Here is a 19,288-nt window from a genome sequence, read left to right on the forward strand (position 1 = left end):
TTCTATCATGAGTACTCTAAAGCTGTTTAAAAAGTGAAAGAGGTAGTTATGAACAGGGTGTGAATAATCCAGTAATTACCTGAGGGTTGGATATTCTCTTTATATGAAAGCAATGTTATACAATACAGATGAGACTGATTTAGCCAAAGTCTGCTTGTTTTAGCCTGGTGTTTGTCATCTATATGTCACCTACCAGCTTACTTAGCTGTAGAATAAGTAAAATTGCTATTTTTTGCACCTATGGAGATTTGTACAGTATTTTGATTAATCTTTCACTTGTGCAATAAAACATCAAATGAATTGCACTGTTTTAAGCATGCACCACTAATAGTGGTTAGCCTTGTAACTGAGCATATAAATTAAATCTCACGTTATCAATTTTAGAACAGTATTTCTAGTAAAAAGTCACCAGCAAACTACTTTGGAATAATATTAACAATAAAACTGACCTTACACATACAGAAACAGCACACCTTGACAATACATTTGCATACAAAAGCCCATTGAGGCAGTGAAGAATAAGATGGAACGGTTTTTAAAGTTGTTCCTGCAGCATTAAAGGCACCTACCACATCATATTTATATACTTACTGTAATAAAAATAGCCATTCTCCTTACAAAGAGAGCAAATAGAGCTCCAGTTTGTTAAATGTTTCATTTTCATGAAAAAACACAAACATAATTAGAATCGACACCCCGTATTAGTCAAGCCAATTAACAATGTGTTCCCTGCATGCTATTTAAAATTGCCTCTGTTCTCTGGGTCCCTATATTCATTTTTATAATTGTGCCATTTGCTACAATATGGAAAAGTTGGGAATGCTTACATGTACAATGGTCTAGACTATTAATATTACATACAAGCAGAAGTGGGTGTGCTGACACTATTTTCATATCTACAGTTGTCAGTGAGAGAGACCAGTGTATCACAGGGCAACACAGAGATACAAAACAACCATGCCTGCATTCAAACCTAGGAGAAATTTGATAACTACCCAAAATAAAAATTACTGCTGTTTTTAAGCAAAAAGGCTTTATGCTGAAATAGAGATTTTATCTTGGGTAAATCAAAATTTGTCAACTTTAGAATTTTTTTTTTTAAATCAGGACAGGAAAGTAAGTTAAGAGAAATATTATGACTGTCACTGTAAAATGTGTACTACAAATAGTTCAATAATTTTTTGTGAATGCTATATTGACATGAAATTGTAAAGCATAGCAAGGACTAGAAAGATTAGGAATAACTCAAATTAGATTAAAATATAAGGGAAATTTGTATTTGAAAAAGTAACTTTAATGTTAATGTGAGCAAGTACATTTAAGTTTGGAAGAAGAAACATGTCACATTAGAAAAAAAATGTTTTGTTTTAATTTGGTTTTTTTTTTCCCTTTTAAACTGAGAAAATCTATTCAAATAAAAGATTGGATTTTCACTTTCTTTGTGCATGTGACATTATGCTAATGCAATAAACAGTGAAGCCATGACAAGAAAGGAGAGAGCAGACTGTACTCCTTGAGGGAGCTCAGGTCCTTCAGTGTTTGCAGCAGGATGCTGAAGATCTTCTATAAATTTGTTGTGGAGAGTGTGTTCTCTTTTGCCATCATGGTTGTGGTAGTAGGATCAGAGCCAGTGACATAAAAGACTAAATGACATAATAAAGACTGAGACTGAGCATTAACTTCATTAGACTATTACACAACAACATATTCTTTAGTCAGAGGTTTCTTCAGAACTGTTGCAATGCAGGCCACTACAAGAGATCTTTCCTACTAACTTTTTCTGCCAACAGCCATCTCAAACTTTTTGAAGAAATATTGAGTTGAAAGAACATTTAATTAATAAAGAGTTTTTGCATTGCATAAAGGAATTAATTTATATAATACTTTCTGCTCATTTTTAGCAGCGGTGCCAGTATTTGGAGTTTCTATTTTGCTATTGCTTAAGTGTGATCTGTATTAACACTTGCGTACGTTTCTCAAATTTGATTGGCATCAGAATACAAGTATAAGGATTACCTAAAATTCTTTGATTTTCTTTCCTGTCAACGTATACTATGACTTTTTCACACAGAAATTCAGACCAAATGAGGTGTACACTGAAGACAGAATGCTGTAATTTAGATAAATGTGTGCATAATGCATGAAAAAGAATCATTTGCATTGTGCCAGTCATCATTTTGTTGATACAGGCTTGTATTGATAATGATCTCTTTCACACAAACATAGTGTTTAAAGTATTTTAATACAGAACTGGAAAAAATATGCCAGTTGTCATTGTTAGAATTACAAAAGAGTCTCAAGAAATCACAAGCATCCAAGCAGCTGAAATCCCACAGCGAGTAATCTCATCAGAGTCGCGCTCTGAAAGGTGGCTGCGTGTAGGCAGACCTGCTTGATTCAAGAGACAGTCAACACCAGAGAAATAAACAGAGATAATGTCCCTGGAGCCAGCATGAAAGAAAGCGGACCAAGCTGCATCGATTGATGCGCCTCCTTTGGAGGCAGTGTGTAGTGGTATGGATGTGTGAGCTCCACTGCTCCTCGAGGATTCTTGTCTCTCCTGTTTTCCCAGGGCGCCTGATAGAGTTTAAAACACGAGACAATAAAACTAGATGCAGTCTGAGTCTCAAGGGCATCAAGATGTGGTCTCACTGGACCTGACAGGCTGTGAGGAGTCGAGTTAGGCTGTCTGTTAAAGTCAGAATCATGGATCATCATGATTGTTTTGTTTGAAATGGTGCACTGAAGGTCTTTGAGCTACAGTTAAGAGCAAAAATATTTACACCCCTAGCAATCAATCAATCAATCAAATTTTATTTGTATAGCACATTTCAGCAGCAAGGCATTTCAAAGTGCTTTACATCATATCAAACACAGAAACACAATCCAACATAGAATCAACAATCAAAACACGACATTAAGTCAAGTTCCATCAACAAATTTGCAATTGATTATGTTTCAAATACAATTCCAAACAGGTGGGTTTTTAGTCGAGTTTGCATCCATAAAAGGTTTACCTGTTACACTCTTATTGTGATATATGGAACAAAATACCTATTGCTATTTTTATTCCCACTCACGCTCACAATCATACAGTTTAAAATGATGTAAACAGCATTTTAATGGGCTTCTGGCACAAGGCTCCATACACCTCTTTCACGGAATTTTGAGCAGGGACTCCGCCGTCCCTCAAGGATTTTTGTGCAATTCTATGGTACCTGTTAGTGTCTACAATTTACAGGGTTTGTGTTATGCGCAGTGACCCTCAGTTACTCGCCATTTTTCTTCCAGCACTAGGCTTCGTACACCTCTCACGAAATTTCTCTCTGGGACTCCATCGTCCCTCACGGATTTTTGTGTTGATATAGAATCAACAATCAAACCATGACATTAAGTCAAGTTCCATCATTAAATGTGTAACTGATTACATTTCAAATACAATCCTAAACAGGTGGGTTTTTAGTCTAGATTTAAAGAAAGTCAGTGTTTCAGCTGTTTTACAGTTTTCTGGAAGTTTGCTCCAAATTTGTGGTGCATGGATGCTGAATGCTGCTTCTCCTCGTTTGGTTCTGGTTCTGGGGATGCAGAGCAGACAAGAACCAGAAGACCTGAGAGGTCTGGAAGGTTGATACAACAACAGCAGATCTTTAATGTATTGTGGTGCTAAGCCGTTCAGTGATTTGTAAACTAACAACAGTATTTTAAAGTCTATTCTTTGAGCTGCAGGGAGCCAGTGTAGGGACTTTAAAACTGGTGTTATGTGCTCTATCTTCCTGGTTTTAGTGAGAACGCGAGCAGCAGCATTCTGGATCAGCTGCAGCTGTTTGATTGATTTGTTGGACAGACTTGTGAAGACGCTGTTGCAATAATCAATACGACTGAAGATGAATGCATGGATGAGTTTCTCTAGATCTGGCTGAGACATTAGTCCTTTAAACCTGGAAATGTTCTTCAGGTGATAGAAGGCCGACTTTGTAACTGTCTTTATGTGGCTCTGGAGGTTCAGGTCAGAGTCCATCACTACTCCCAGGTTTCGGGCCTGATCGCTAGCAGATATGAATGACTGATGTGTTGCAGTAGGTGAAAATAAATTAAAAGATTATCTTAAACCTTTTGAAAAAATTTTACTTAAGTCGTGTTTAAAAAATTATAGTCCGATGAGGCTTGTTCTTTTAATTTAAAGTACCTTTTGAATATAACCTTTAAGCAGGTATTAGATATACTTTATTAAGCCCACATTTATGTACTAAAAATGTATTTTATGTAATCTGGTCTGGAGTAATATTCTAGTCTTAAATGTCATGTTTTTATTAGCTGTAAGCATAAAAGCATCCTGATTGCTTGAAAACATTTCATTTGTATAATTAATCTATATAATGTGTTTTACTTTGTGAATTGAGTTCCTGAAATAAACAAACTTTCCAAAAATCAATTTTTTTTAATGGGTCTGTATGTACTTTCTAATGATTTGGGGATCTGATCTGAAGTGTGACTGCATATATTTAGCATTGTTTGCAAACTACCAATTCAGGGCCTGGAGAGGATGATGACACAAGGGGGTCCAGATTTTTTGTCTCCCCACTGCACAGAAAACAACATGACAAGTAATTTGTATTTATTAAATATTTATCTTTGTCAATTTGGTGTATAAGCTTGCATAGGCATTCCCCTATGGTTCTGATTCTAAATCCAGTGAAAAAGTACGCATGAAAAATTGAAAAAACTATCAGACTGCAGCATTGTCAGCTTTGCAACTGACGACCAGTTCCTATAAAATATGCATCATTCTCACAGACACTGAAAATGAAACTTGTCATTCAAGGCGATCAAACCAGAATGCCTTCATGGCTGCAAACAGAAACAAGAACATGAAACTAGTCATCAGTTTGATTTTGTCTGGTGAGCACTGATGCATGTAATGAACATGTTGCTCTTTTTATTTGTGCTGCATGCATCAGTACAGTTGTGTAACCACAAAGTGGCCAAGATACAACAACAAAAGATCTCCATTAAAGAGATGTATGTTTGGACTAAAAATGATAGCGACAAATTCATTTATTTTATATTCTTGAGTGGATAGCAAGGGTTGTTTCTGCATTTTAGGTCTTTTATTCTGAGTGGATAACAGTCTGGCGAGCCATTGTGTTTCGCTAACTGGTGTCATCCATCAGCAGTATTGTTAGTGTCAAATAACAAGGGGATTACTGCAAGGCAAAAGGTTTTACAAGACAGAAAATATCATGTCTTACCTTTTTAAGTGGCATGGAGACTTATCACAATTTATGTGTGTGTTCATTGCAACAGCATATGTAAAAGCAATTTTTTATTCAAAATCAGCCAAATACAAAGAGGCAAATAAAAAATAATGTTAAGAAAAAATGTAATAAACTACATCTTTTGAGAAGAATCTGGACTTAAAGCTAATGTTGTTCTGAACCTCTACAACATCTCTATCTATTCTACTTTTCTACACCATTTCAGCTCTTTGAGTTTTTATTACACCATAGGTCTTGAAACACCTGCCATTTTAGCAATCCACCTAAATCAGTTTCTCAACATAAGAGTCAAGAAATCCTCTTTTCAGGCTCTGAACATTTTTCCAAGGAATAAAACTGTTTTAACAACACACCATACTGATGGCAGCCACTGGTAGTCAGAGGAAATGGAAATGAAGATAGGCGTCCTGCAATATCAAGGAAAAACAAAAGCTACAAAACCCACCAAATTTTCTGTCAGACAATGAAGGAGGAAATTTCTTGATGGATAAATGTGTGTTGGATGGACTAGCTGGCACACAGAAACAATAGATTAATCTGTGACAAGTTTAGTTGATATCATTCTCCTCCAGCTCATCTGTGACAAACTTGGATTCAGTTTGAGAGCAACGGGGTCATTTGGCGAGAATAAAAGGTACAGATGGGTATCATCTGCTAGAAGATAGAGCCCAAAGGGATTTTATGGGCAAGAAATTATTCCATGATGTCCCGTGATTTGGTTTTATGGGGTTCTATTCACAAACACTAGCAACACTGCTAGTGTTTGTGTTCTCATAGTCGACTTCCATGGTTTTGTTTTTTGTTTTTTTTAACTTTGGCTGTGTTTAATATGTCCGCTTGTTTACTTATTTTAAAACTCCACATATTGTTTACTACTGGAAGAACACAGAAGTGAATAGGTGTAGCCTGCAGATTTTGTAATTTAAGTCTTAAAGAGCAAAATTATTTTATACAAACATATAATTAAGCTTAGGTGAAATAAATTCAGAGCCAAGCAGTCAGTTGCAATGACTTTGGTGTTTCAGGATCCATTCTCCTCATTTTTAGCTCAGGCTGGTGAGACATTACTAAAATAGTACATTTACTGCATTATAACCCATTTTAATCAAGTTTAAGGTGGCTATATTTCTAGATCCAAAAAATGACTTCTGAAGAAAGCAGCAACTGTATTTGAATTTATTCTGTAGTTTACCACATCTCCAAAATGATTATGTTGGGTTCTTTTTTACATTCTTCAGACTTTCAATAATAAAGTTCGTTATTGATTTATTTTACAAATACAAAGTTATTATTTATTCCATCCTTATCTGCTTCCTTTCCTGCACCTGGATTTTCCAATTTTTGACAAAGGGACACTGATTTTGTGTAATAACATCATGAGTAAGACACTTTGTACTTTTAGGTTCTTTATCATTGTTTTGTACATTTGTTTCATACAGATGAAAAGAATTTTTAAATTCTTTTTAACTTTTATTAAAATATTTTATAAAATCAATTTCTGTTCACTTGAATACAATATACTACTTTGCATACAGTCCCATAGCATCCACACAAACCTCAGCACTATGAAATATGTTGGCTCCGGAGACATTTTCTTTCAAAAGATCAGCAGGAGCAATCACTCTAAGCCCCATACATCCCCCATAATGCATCCATGGTAAAAGGTCTCAAGAGGGATTAGAGACCCTTTGAGGTGGACTTGATCTCCCCTGATCCATCAGGGTCACCTGCTTATCAGCCCTCTGGAATGCAAGGGAAATACTGTTGAATGCAATTACTTATTTCACTGAGTAGAATAATTTTTCTTTACTAAGGGTAGGAGTGTGAAATTGAAAAGCATTGTCAATGTGTTTTCCCCAAGTCTGTGTTTTCTTTACACCACAAAACAATATCACGAGAAATCCATTAACTTTGCTTTTATTTGTTCCTCCTTTGGCAAAACACTCAAACATCGTGTTGCTTTGAGAAGTGGCAGAGGCTGTAATAAGCTGTTATGTGTTGCATCTTAAAAAAATAAACTGCCAACAGCAGATATTCTGAGGTACCCCTCTCTTCACCAATTATCTACATGTGTAAACTGAGCATTTTTTAAGTCATACATGAATGTTTCCCTGTGCCCATGAGCTCCAAAAAATCAAGTATCCTGCTTTGACCAGAAGTCATCAGGATGACAGTTTGTTGTTATATTCCTCTTTAAAGAGGCTACTCAATCCCTATAAGATCTTTGAAGCACACTGTAAAAAAACAATTATATTAAAAAAATGGGATAAGCTAGACCCACAGAATGTGAAAGGTTTGCAAAATCTCACTTATTCTCACTTATTCTCTTTTATATATCAAATGCAGCAGACCTTTTAAATAGCATAGAAATGCATAGAGGATGATTTTGAATTATTCTAACAAATGGGAATAAAAATCTAAATATTTTAACAGTCTACTGAAAGGCTGTTTTGTAAAATTGGCAACATAAGTCTTGAGCTTCAAATTTTATTTTTTTAGTTTTTGAATATGATGAAAATATGAGGTGCATATATTTTCTTCCAATCAATAGACAAACTTTTTAAGACAGTTTCATGAAACTTTGAGAGCACAGACAATAAAAACAGCTGATAACAGGAAGGTAATCTGCATGAATATATTCCGAGACAAAAAAATAAAAATACAAGGATGTCTCTGAAAGCTCACTTCTGAATGAAAAGTTTATGGTTTTTCAGAAATCAATTATGGCTGTCAGATGCTTAAAATGTTGTATAGCACCAGTACCAAAATATTTATTTGTACTTCAGACCATCTGTATCTAATTAAATTAGTTGCTCTATACAAATGCTGTTAATTATGTAGATTTCAGATACTTTGAAATGTATTTGTGTTCATAACTCAACCAGTTTCACTTGTTATCAAAAATCAGATTAGTTTCACAACTTATCAATGCCATTAAAACTCCTGAGGCATTACTTCTGCTCTTCTAATGAGACAAAAACTGAACTGGGGATTGCTTATATTTTCAGAATTAATGTTTGATAAAAAAATGAACATGGAAAATATTTCAGATTATTACAAATTACAGGGGAAAACATCAAATAGAATATGAATCAGTTCATGTCTTCTTGCTTCTAATCTACAGAGAAGTAGTACCTGTGGTCCTGGTATCAGGTACAGCATCACTTCTGCCAACAAGATCAATGCAAACACATGTTTTACATTAACCAATATCAGTATATTGAATACCCATGTAAAGTAAAAGCTCATCTAAGAGATAGCAATGATATTTTCTACTTCAACAACACCAAGCAAATTAGAGACAACTACAAACTGTTAATAAATTTAGGAAATTTAAAGCAAGGGTGGCAAACATACATTACTGACATGATGGAAAAAAAATCTATCAGGAATTTAGATATTTTTCAAAGCTAAGGTTGGATTTTTCAAGTTGAATAACTTTACCCTCCAATTAAAAAAAAAAAAAAGCTAAAATTTACTGTACACAGGAAAAGCACAAGGATTGCATCAAAACAAGAGGAAAGTTCTGTTGGAAATTATTGATTCCCCTAAAGCTGCAGAACGACCATCATTGGCATTTTTCAAACCTTTCTTTGGAGTGTTTGCTGGATGAAGGAAACACAACTACTCTGGATATTCCTTCTGACTTCCGATAGCTTTGTTTCCATGGGAACTAATCTGCAGGCTGCAGTAGTAAAGAAGTACCTTGTAAACTTTCCAATGACACAAGTCACTGTGGACTGAGAGGAGGCAGACTGAATGTTAATTACATGAAAGTCCCAGATAGGGCAACAAATGTGGAGATGCCAATGTGAGACTTGATTTTTAGACACTTTTCATTTCTCTATCTCAACATTTATCCATCTGTTCATTAACCACTTTTTCTTGGTGAGTCGATGTGTGCTGGTGTCTACCTCCAGCAGTCATTAGGCAAGAGTTGGGGATTCCCCGGATGGATCTCAATCCACTAAATGTCAAAACAGAAAGATATATTTACTTTTTTTTTTAATTACATCAGATCAAATTTTCCTGGAATATCACAATATCATTTTTATGACAGTATATGTAAAATATAAAGTGTGCCCTATCTTACAATTACTTTTAAACTCGTCTTAAACTAATAGCATGGACATTTTGGTGAGATTTTACTTAATGCATGTGTGGCAGGGCTCTGTTATGACTTGGACAAATAAATAGTGAACTAATGCTGTAGTTCACTTCAGATACTGTTTGTCCTTTTCTTCTGGTGAAAATCTTGAGAAGCTGTGCAACAGACTAACAGAAGATGTACAGGCAGATTACAAACAGGCAAAAACAGCCGTACCTTCATTGCAAAAGTCCATCACCTTCAATGTGACCTCTTAGGAGTCTAAACACAACCTTTAATAGCCACAGGCTCCGCCCACAGGAAGACAAAACAGGGAAAAAAATACTTCTAACTCAAATAAACTCATGAAATTATGCAAAATAAAATCATAACGCTAAATATGATTATTTAGTTTTATTAAAACCTGTGACCAAAACTACAATACTCAATTTAATAGAAAACACTCTCAATACGTCCTAATGATATCATTACACCATCATGTGACTTCCTCCCGGCGCGCCCCAATCCGGAAACAGCCCCGTTTAAAAATTTTAACCAGGAAAATTACAAGCTATTGATATGATAACGGAGGCAGGAACACCGCGTGTGCACTCATGACGAACCGAGCCAGCTTGACCTGAAACCAAAAAGTAAGTTGTTGGTTGTGTGCTTGCATTTATGTGACTTTACTGTGGGACTATGTCCCAGCTCCTGATGGCTCCTCCGTCACAGCATGTCCTGACGAAGCCATAGGCTATAAGTTTTTGTTGGACTTATGCACAGCAAGACCGAGTCATAATCCACTTATAGCTTTTAAATAACAAAATAAAAAATAGCTTGCCTGTGAGTAGGTTTGACCAGGACAGAGGAGAGCTTACAAAGGACACTGTAATCAAGGCAACAAAGGCATCTATATGGGGGTTAATTACAGTGCTTTGGGAATTATTGCTGAAGGGACTAATGACAAGTAACATTAGTAACAGTGAGTTGACTAAGAACACAATTAGGTGAATCAGCCTAACGGCATGAAAAAAGTACTCCATCAGTCAGACTTCTTAATGTTATGCTGCCTTAAAAAACTAAGCAAATTAAGAGACATCCAATAATGAGCACTATTCAAGAGAAAATAATGGTGGCATTGTTCACTGTAATTATGATGAAAAAAGATACAAAAATGGCAAGACATGCAGTCTCTGAGATTTGTCACAATATGGGTTTTATGACGAATCAGAACATAAAACAAAAATGGAGGCGAGGGTTCCGCTGAAGCTGGTGCTTTTCACTGACAACTGAACTTTATTTTCTGATACAGATGCATGAACATGAAAGCATATGCACTTATTTTGTTTTTTACTTAAACACAGCAGAGCTACTTACTACAACAAAATGATTATGTTTTACATTAACTTGTCTAATTGAAATGATAAAAATAGATGAAAAACCATCCAGCATTCACAGAGTCTTGGAGGAACAGAATATTTGATGCTGAATATTTCCTATAAATATTTCCTATAATGAAGCCACCGAGCATGTAGCTTCATTATAAGGAAAGGGAAACTACAGCTGGGGTTTCTATCAGGGCCAGCCATCTGACCAAACATTGTAACCAAAAGGAAAAAGGCCCTGTGAAGATCATGAGAAAAACAAGACAAAAAGTACAAACTGTTAAAATAAAAACTGATCTAATTTAAATGACTGAATAGACTGCCTCAACTTTAGTAGCTTAAATTTAGCAGCCTGAGGCATAGCCAAAACTGCAAGATAAATATGCATTACTCTTTTGTTAAGCTGTGAGAGTGAGGTGATGATCCAGATTAGAGATTAAAAAGACTTTTCTATGTTAGGCAAGTGGTTATATTATCTAATTCTGATGACTGTAATTTTATATAGCGCTGATATTAGATCACCACATTGAAGTTGACTTTAGGCAAAAAATGCAATAAATGTGAGAATGTTGTTTGCAACCTCTTGCATTGATTGCTTTGGAACAATTTTTTTACCTCAGGAACTGGAAATTAGTGTATTATTGGGTTATTAAATGGCATTCTACTTAAAAGTGAGCAGCTGCTGCAGAGACTTTTAGAAATCCGCTACTTTAGGCATCACAGAGTTGTGACATTTTCCATCAAAAGCAAGAGTTTGGTATCTGTCCTTGTGCTTCATTCAGGGTCTAATTATAAGAAATGACAATCGCATAATAAATTAAAACGAGTTCAATTGTTTCCATTTGCATGATTGTTTTTCTCATGTCTCCATCTCTTTCTACCAAAGACTAGATGACAAAAGTCTTCAGTTCTATAGTCTCAATAGCCTCTTTTTTTGAAGGACAATTTTGTTCACAAAGACTTCAGTATCCATTTTCTTTGTTGTTTTGTTTATTTACTTTGGATATTATAATGTCTTCCAGTTTAAGTGTTAAATATTCGCCAGAAATTAAGGTTTATTTATCTGTGAGACGGTGTGCTTGAATTGTTATGCTGTTACCAGTGTATTACTTGAAGTGGTCTCAAAACAACAATTTCGTTCATCGCAATAATATCTGGGACAATTTATTGTCCAGCAAAATGTGTTGTTGTGACAGGCCTATCTGCAATACACACAAATATTTATCTTTGTAGGGTCTTGTTGCTGATTAGATATGCTCCCCTGTTTGTTTTCAACAAACGTATATAAACTCACGTGATAACTAAAGTGACAGTTTTGCAAATACTTCCTATGAGCCTCCTATACAAGGAGTCTATGTATAGAGATAAGCAGAGAGATTTAAGAATGAAGCAGCAACTGAATGTACTTTGTATCCTAAATTAATATTTTTACATTGGACTTTAAAGATGCAGCTTTTGCAGGTACTTTGTTAAAAAGGTTGTAAGAACAAAAAAATCTTGAAGGTTTAACAAAAAAATGAAAGTGGTTGACTGATTACCACAAGGGCAAAAAAGCATAAACATTAAATCTTAATCATAATCTCAGCAGGAGCTTAAAATGCAGCAGTCTGAAAAGGCCTCCTATTGAGCTGATGAAAAATTACACAGCTTGAACAGTTAAGATGTCACAAGCAAATAATTCAGCGTATGCAATTCTTTGAACAACAAAGTAGCTTAAATTGAACAAGATGAGCTTTAAAAAAAAAGAAAATTCAATCTTAATTTAAGGGACTCTTTGTCATTGTACTTTAGATTCAAAGTGTCACACTTAAACATGTCTAAAATCCATCACTTTTAAATTTTAAAAGAGAGATGCCTTCCCCTTTTAGGTTTTGAAAATTGATTTTGAACTGAGAACTTATAGAATTGTCCATATCGGGGAGTTAGATGTTTTTAAGGTTAGCATAATTCTATTTATATCATTAAAAACTCATCTCAAATGGATTTCTGAGGAAAAGAAGCTTGGTTGGGAGGGGATTGTGTAAAAGAAGGCAAATATGTGGTATGCCTACATGCAATGCAAATTACATGTTACACAAAGATTAGTCTGCACCAGAAACAAAGCTAAAAATAAACCAGCTATATACAGAATGTAAATGACCTTTGCTATTTTTATTACCAGTAAAGGGAGCTGAAGATTCTTTACAAATGCCGTTTAATGTAAAGTGTCTGATTGAATAAACCAGATCTGGAGACTAGATTATAATTAACAGAATAAAGTAAAGAATGTGAGGAGGTGAGGCAAGAGGACGAAATGATGTGTTGGGAGAAAGAAAACACCCTGGCTTGTATTTTATCTGTGTTAAACTGGGTGTGAGACTGGGAGTCAGCAGTAGTGAGAGTGTGTGGTTATGGCTTGTGGTTTCCACAGTTCACTAACATCTCAGCAGAGCTCTCAACATGAAGGAATGCACCAAACGGACCCTTCCGGACGCAAGAGGGTGACACTTATTCCTGGAAGCCCTGAGAGAACACACTATTTAAAAAATAGATATTTAAAAAAAATCTTTACGGCTTTGAGCGTAGGCCGCTAAGTGCAAATTATTGTCGGTCTGATTCCGGCTGTCAAATCCACTCTCTATTATTTTTCTCTCTTATTGTTTAGGGTCTTCACATTTTCCCCATTCTGCATGGGACGTGTCAGACTGATTGATAGTAGAACAAAAGATGGGCTAGGAAAGACCCATGAGGGTAAAGCAAACTAACTAAAAGACAACATGTTATAAAACTGTCTTGTAGGCCAGTCAATCTTTGAAAAAGAAGCACCCCATACAGTACATTATCACAAAATATGAGCTGGGTACTGAACAAACAAATCTGTGTTTTATTAGATCAACTGATCAGTAATCACCCCTTACTGCAGGCATAATGGATGGTCTAATAACATACCTGGCATAAACAGAGAACTAATTTATCCATTGCTGTCCAAACCTTGCTGATATAATATTTAATTCATTGTAATGTTATCTGCTGCTGTTACTTAATTTAACCCATCAGTACAATTAAAGTTTAATTTCTCCTCCACTTATCTCTTCCTCATTCTGCCGTCACTCTTACACTTTTGCTGCCTTAACATCCGTGCTACTGTCTGGGATCCCAAAAATATGTATTCACTGTGTGGGGGCGATTTTGCTAAAAACAATTATTTCTAAACACAGGAAATGGTACCCTATTTTGCCATAAGAGACTAACTTGGTGATGAAGCTATATAGACATTCTCAGCAGGATTGTTAAAAAAATAGCTTACTTCAGTTACCCTAACATCAGAGGAGTCAAACTCCAGTCCTCAAGGGCCACTGTCCTGCAATTTTTAGATATGCCACAGGTACAAAAACGTTGGAATAAAATAGCTTAATTACCTCCTTCTTGTGTAGATAAGTTCTCCAGAGCCTTGCTAATGACCTAATTATTCTATTCAGGTGTGGTGCAGCAGAGGCACATCTAAAAGTTGCAGGACACCAGCCCTTGAGGACTGGAGTTTGACACCTGTGCCCTAACACAGTGGTTCCCAAAGTGTGGGGCGCGTCCCCTTGGGGGACACAGTGCCATTGCAGGGGGGGTGCGGGAAGCAGCATGGATGAATGAAAAAAAAAAACTGTTACACAAAAGTGTTTCACTGTAAAGATGGGTTGTAGTGTGTTTTGTTGCAACCTGAAGTGTGAAATAAACTTCATTAGAGTTTGAAATACTGTATGTGTATAGGTTTATGTTTGGCTGAATGATGTGTGTGCCCAGTTGATTTTTTTTGTTTGTTTTAGGGGGGTGGATTTTATTGTAATTCATAGGGGGGGCCAGAAAATCTTTGGGAACCACTGTACTAACACAGATGTATCTTCTCTTTTTTTATATACACTCATTTCTGCAATATATGTACTTTTCCCTCCCACTATTCAAAAGCCTCTTCTTCTGGTGAAAAAGTAAGGATCAGAATCAGAACCACAAAACATAGCTTTTATGTCACCCACAAATAAAGCACTATGGTGCATCATTTTCAACCCCTTTTTCTTGAGTCTGCCCTCAAGAATGCTGCACTATGAGAACATGAGACTGAAAATTACAGGTGTAAAACACATTTTTAGAACAAAGGCAGAGAGGACCAGCTAAGATGTAGCACGCAAAGATAAAACACACTGAAGGACCATATCAGGCACGGCTGTGCTTTTTGTCCCTCTCACACGCTCACACACACCTGCATGCAGAAGCACATTGCAGCCTTGTTATATCCCCATTCACAGTTGAAGGCAATCATCCAGGGAGAGGCCACACCTCGAAAAAAAATCCTCAAGTCAACCACAGAGCTATGCTTGGGACAGACGCTAGTCATAACAATTAGAAGCAGTCAACATGTCCTCTGCCAACATATTTTCACTGCTTCAAATCATTCAAAAACTGGTAAATATCTGTTTTAAACCTATGCAAAAAAAACAAAACAAAAAAAAAAACAGGTTGGTGCTTGGTCAGTATCTGTGGGTTAAATGTAGTCGAAGGGCAGCTGCTAACTGTCCAGAAACATCATTTTGTCACCAGTTCAGCTGGAGCTGACACGATGTGGGAGGACATGAGAGGGGGAGAAGGGAGGAAGCTGCTTCTGTCTCTTTACTGTGTGCACATCCTGCAATGTGTCAAGGCATTCAGACTGTTACTGGGAGCTGAAGGAAAGATTCCATGAGCTGCACTTATTAGGTTATATATAGAGAGGAGTTCCTTTTTAAACAGTGAGTTTGTTCTGTTTCATCTGTCAGTCTGTGGTTCATTCAGCTCAAGGGTAATTAATGTGTTTTAACGGTGCACATTTTTAATTGAGTTACTTTACCTCAGTGGTTTCTGTTTTTGTTTACCACAATTTTTTTTACCTGCAGCCTCCACTGTTACCTCCATTACAAATTCAGCAGCAAACTAATGCTAATTATCCCTCAATCCTGACCAAATGTAGAGCTGATGCTGTAAATCTCCTGTCTGCTGCTATTTGTCCAGCTCATAATCATAATCAGATTTGAGCAGAGTAATTAACGGATTGCTGAGACAATATTCACAAATTCAGCCTCAATTCACTTCCATTCAGACATTGTAAACCACATAACTGGTGCATTTTCATCTGAATAGGTTCCTTTTGTTAAATTATTCTTATCACAGAGTCTCAAATGTTGTTAATCATAATTTAATCTTATAATATAATAATTTGTACATGTAAAAAATAGGGAAAAAGAAAAGTAGTTATACTAAACATTTGAAGCTTGCTCAACCAATCAATTTGATTTTAGTTTCTTTTATTTTTTACTTTTTTGCTGGATTAAAAAAAAATCTAGCAATTAAATGTACAGTTTGGTAAATCTACCATCAGTTTCAAAAGATTACAGCAAAATGTTAATAAACCTTGAGGATTTATTAAATATTTGTGATTGTTTAAAGCAAGTAAAAAAGTATTACTTTGAGAAAAGGTTTCTATTTTAAAAGCAAAATATAAGGTTATCTTATTGAATTCAAGGTTTTATTGGTTCAAGAGTTCTAAGCCAGACTGTCAGATAACTGTCTAACATTCCCTACCAGTGATCAAAATGCAATCTGTGCAATAAGAACCAAAGGTGTAAAGGTACACAAGATTGTCATATGAATTAATTTAGGGTTTTTTAAGCAATCAATGTTTAGGAACAAAAGGGCCTTGAAACTCCTCACATTCACTTTAGAAACTGCTCTCATCAATAAAACTGTACAACAGAATCAACAGCAGAACCACCAGTCTCCTACACACATTTGCACCTCAGGCTTGTAAAACAATAAACTCCTGTTAAGACCAAGTGCCTCTATTTATTGTCCTTTTATTGTTGTTTATTTTGTATTTGTGTTTCTATATATTCAATGATTATGACTCTAATCTGTTACAGGTCCTAACAAAACACTAATAAACATTTTTGTTTTATAGTGTACAATCAAATTACAATAAATTTATTTGATTTGAACTAATGTTACCCTCCCTAAAAATAATTGAATGGAAATAATTACTTCCAGAAACAGGGTGAATTCATGGTCACCTTTATTGTCCAGTGTTGGGCATTAGTATTCATGTAAGAGTTCAAAGTTCCCTCACAAAAACATTGGTCCATGTCTGTAGTTTGCCAAGGTTCATTTGAACAGGCTGAGCCATTTACCAGAAAGCTTGTTTATAAATGTTTTGTGGGCAGATGAGACAGTGCATTCACAGGACGGTCATTTTTCTATCAAAGAATAAACCATAAAGCCTTCGTGATGCTAAATGCTTATCTTGGTCTGATGCTTTGATGTTGAAATGTGCCAGACACATAAACTATAATTCCACTGGTCAGGGAAGGAGTCTGCTTCATCTTTTTAGCAAAGAAGACTAGAGTATGACTCTCAGGCAGTCATAATGCTCATCTAGCAAAAGAGTTGGGAGGTCTTTAATCAGAGGATCTGAAGGTAGAGCCTGGATTCTCCCCATGAAAGAGAATCACTCCTAAGTTATTTAGGAACAAGAAAGAAACAGTTTACGAGAGAAAACTCCGCAAACATACCAGACTGAATTGCTGCGAGTTAAAATTCCTTCAGTCTGAGGTGTTTAACAGTGTCTAAGTGGCAAATGTTTCTGTCACTTTTGCCACTTAAAGACAGCAGTGGTTACATCATTTTAAGAGGTTCAGAGCTGCATGATGAAGCAGTGTTTTGCCTCACAGCTAGAAGGTCACCTATTTGATTAGAATATAAACTATTTTCACCTGTGCATGCTTGTTACACTAGCTTCTTTGCACAGTCAGAACACAAAGTACATCCATGTTAGGTCACATTGTGCAGCAAAAATTGCCCTTAAGTGCATTTTTTTGTGCTGGTTCTGCGACAGATTGACAACCTGCAGCGTTTCAAATGTTGACAGCTGGAATCAGCTCCAATCCCATGGATAGGTGAATAAATTCATATTGAATTGCTTTTCCGTTTTATACTGAGCGAATGTATTGGAATAATATTGGATCATTTTTATGTAACTGGAGAGAGGTGCTGATTGAAACTCATGGTCATATTTCCTTGACCATAAATCTGATGATGTGGTTAAACAGCTTTAGTCACCAATAAAATAAACACAGGTCAGATTAATATTGTTGAACCTCAAAAAGATATTTGTTTGCTGCTTCCCTCTCATTATGCAGTCTCATCAACACCTCTGCAACCTGGATGAAGATTATAACCTTCGTGAAGCTCACAGTACAATTAAACTAGGAAATGTGAGTGAATAATGCTGTTTTAGCTGCTGGCAAAAATATATGCAACATTTTAAACATCTTGCAAGTCTTTAAACAATAACGTTTCATTCTTTAACAGAATATCTGCATACAGAGTATGTTTTTCCTAGCTGACAGACACTCTGCTGTATGCTGTTTCTTATGGAAATACCTAGTAGTTACCTTGCATTCTACTCTATTGTTATTCCTGACAGAGTAAATAAAGCTGCTCCTTATTCTCTAAAAAATGGTCTTGTATGTGTGACTGCTGAGACATAGCAGAAAATGTGAAATTATTCTCTTTGATTCAGACAGAAAAACACCGACATCTTTTCCAATTTTCAGACTCATTTTTGATGCTTCTGGACAGCTTTTTTTTTTTTTCCTTTCTTTTTTTCAAAGACCAACATGAACAGAAACAACAGAGACCTGGGAATAAAATGGCATCACTCCCTTTTTTATGACATATTTTTTTCTTATTGCTGCCTCACTGCCTTCATCAAAGATTCCATTAATTTTTTATGTTCTGCATGTAATATGGAGCAGATTCATGTAACTTTGGATAACCTAACATAAGAGCCCATTGTATAGCAGCAAATTCCTCTGCTCTTTGCCAGCAGGCCAGTCATGACTCTGAGAAGTCAGCAGGGCCTTAAGTTCCTGTAACCCCCAAGGAGAAAAAAGAAGGAAAGAAAAGCCAAGCTGCTGGGAGGGGATGCCTTGAGGAATGGTTGGTATTCTGAAATGCTGTTTTTCTCCACAAGTTTATTTCTGTCTGTTTTGCCATAATCTAGGAAAACATTCATCAGCCAATCAGAGAGCTCCATGCTTACAACATCGCCTCTCCTCCACAACAACATGCTGATAAATCGCGAGGCTAAACGGACAGTAGCTTACAAAGAAGAAAACACCCTGGAGAGTTTAAGGAGGGATTTTAATGTATGAATATGAGCCATGAGATTAAGTGTGATTAATGTAATCCAACCCCAGAGTAAACAGTGCAACATTCATTAAGCAATTCTTGTGAGATTAATGGAATCAGGATGAAGTTCATCCCTTTAATCAACCCCACCCCCAACAAAGGCTTATTATTCACCCGATCAGAGACATCTGTGTAGAGGTTACTAAATCAAGGAGAAAATCAAAGAAGCTGCCACACAGCTGATTAAATGTGAGAATGACTTACCTCCAACTTATCTGTCAGTCTGCACTCCCAGCTGTCCCTTCTCTTCACTTAGTAACTGACAAAACTTCTCAACTTGGTCCTTTTCAAAC

General features: G+C 36.0%; 1 protein-coding gene across 1 annotated transcript in view; it reads right to left on the minus strand.

Moving 5' to 3' along the window:
* tspan4 (tetraspanin 4) overlaps positions 1-19,288 on the minus strand; it is a 170,922-nt gene extending 151,634 nt beyond the window's left edge. Inside the window, exon 1 of the mRNA XM_023331725.1 lies at positions 19,200-19,288. The gene's annotated coding sequence lies outside the window, so the exon portion shown is untranslated. The remainder of the gene's footprint in view (positions 1-19,199) is intronic.

Source organism: Xiphophorus maculatus, chromosome 4, assembly GCF_002775205.1.
Source record: "Xiphophorus maculatus strain JP 163 A chromosome 4, X_maculatus-5.0-male, whole genome shotgun sequence".
Taxonomy (NCBI): Eukaryota; Metazoa; Chordata; class Actinopteri; order Cyprinodontiformes; family Poeciliidae; genus Xiphophorus; species Xiphophorus maculatus.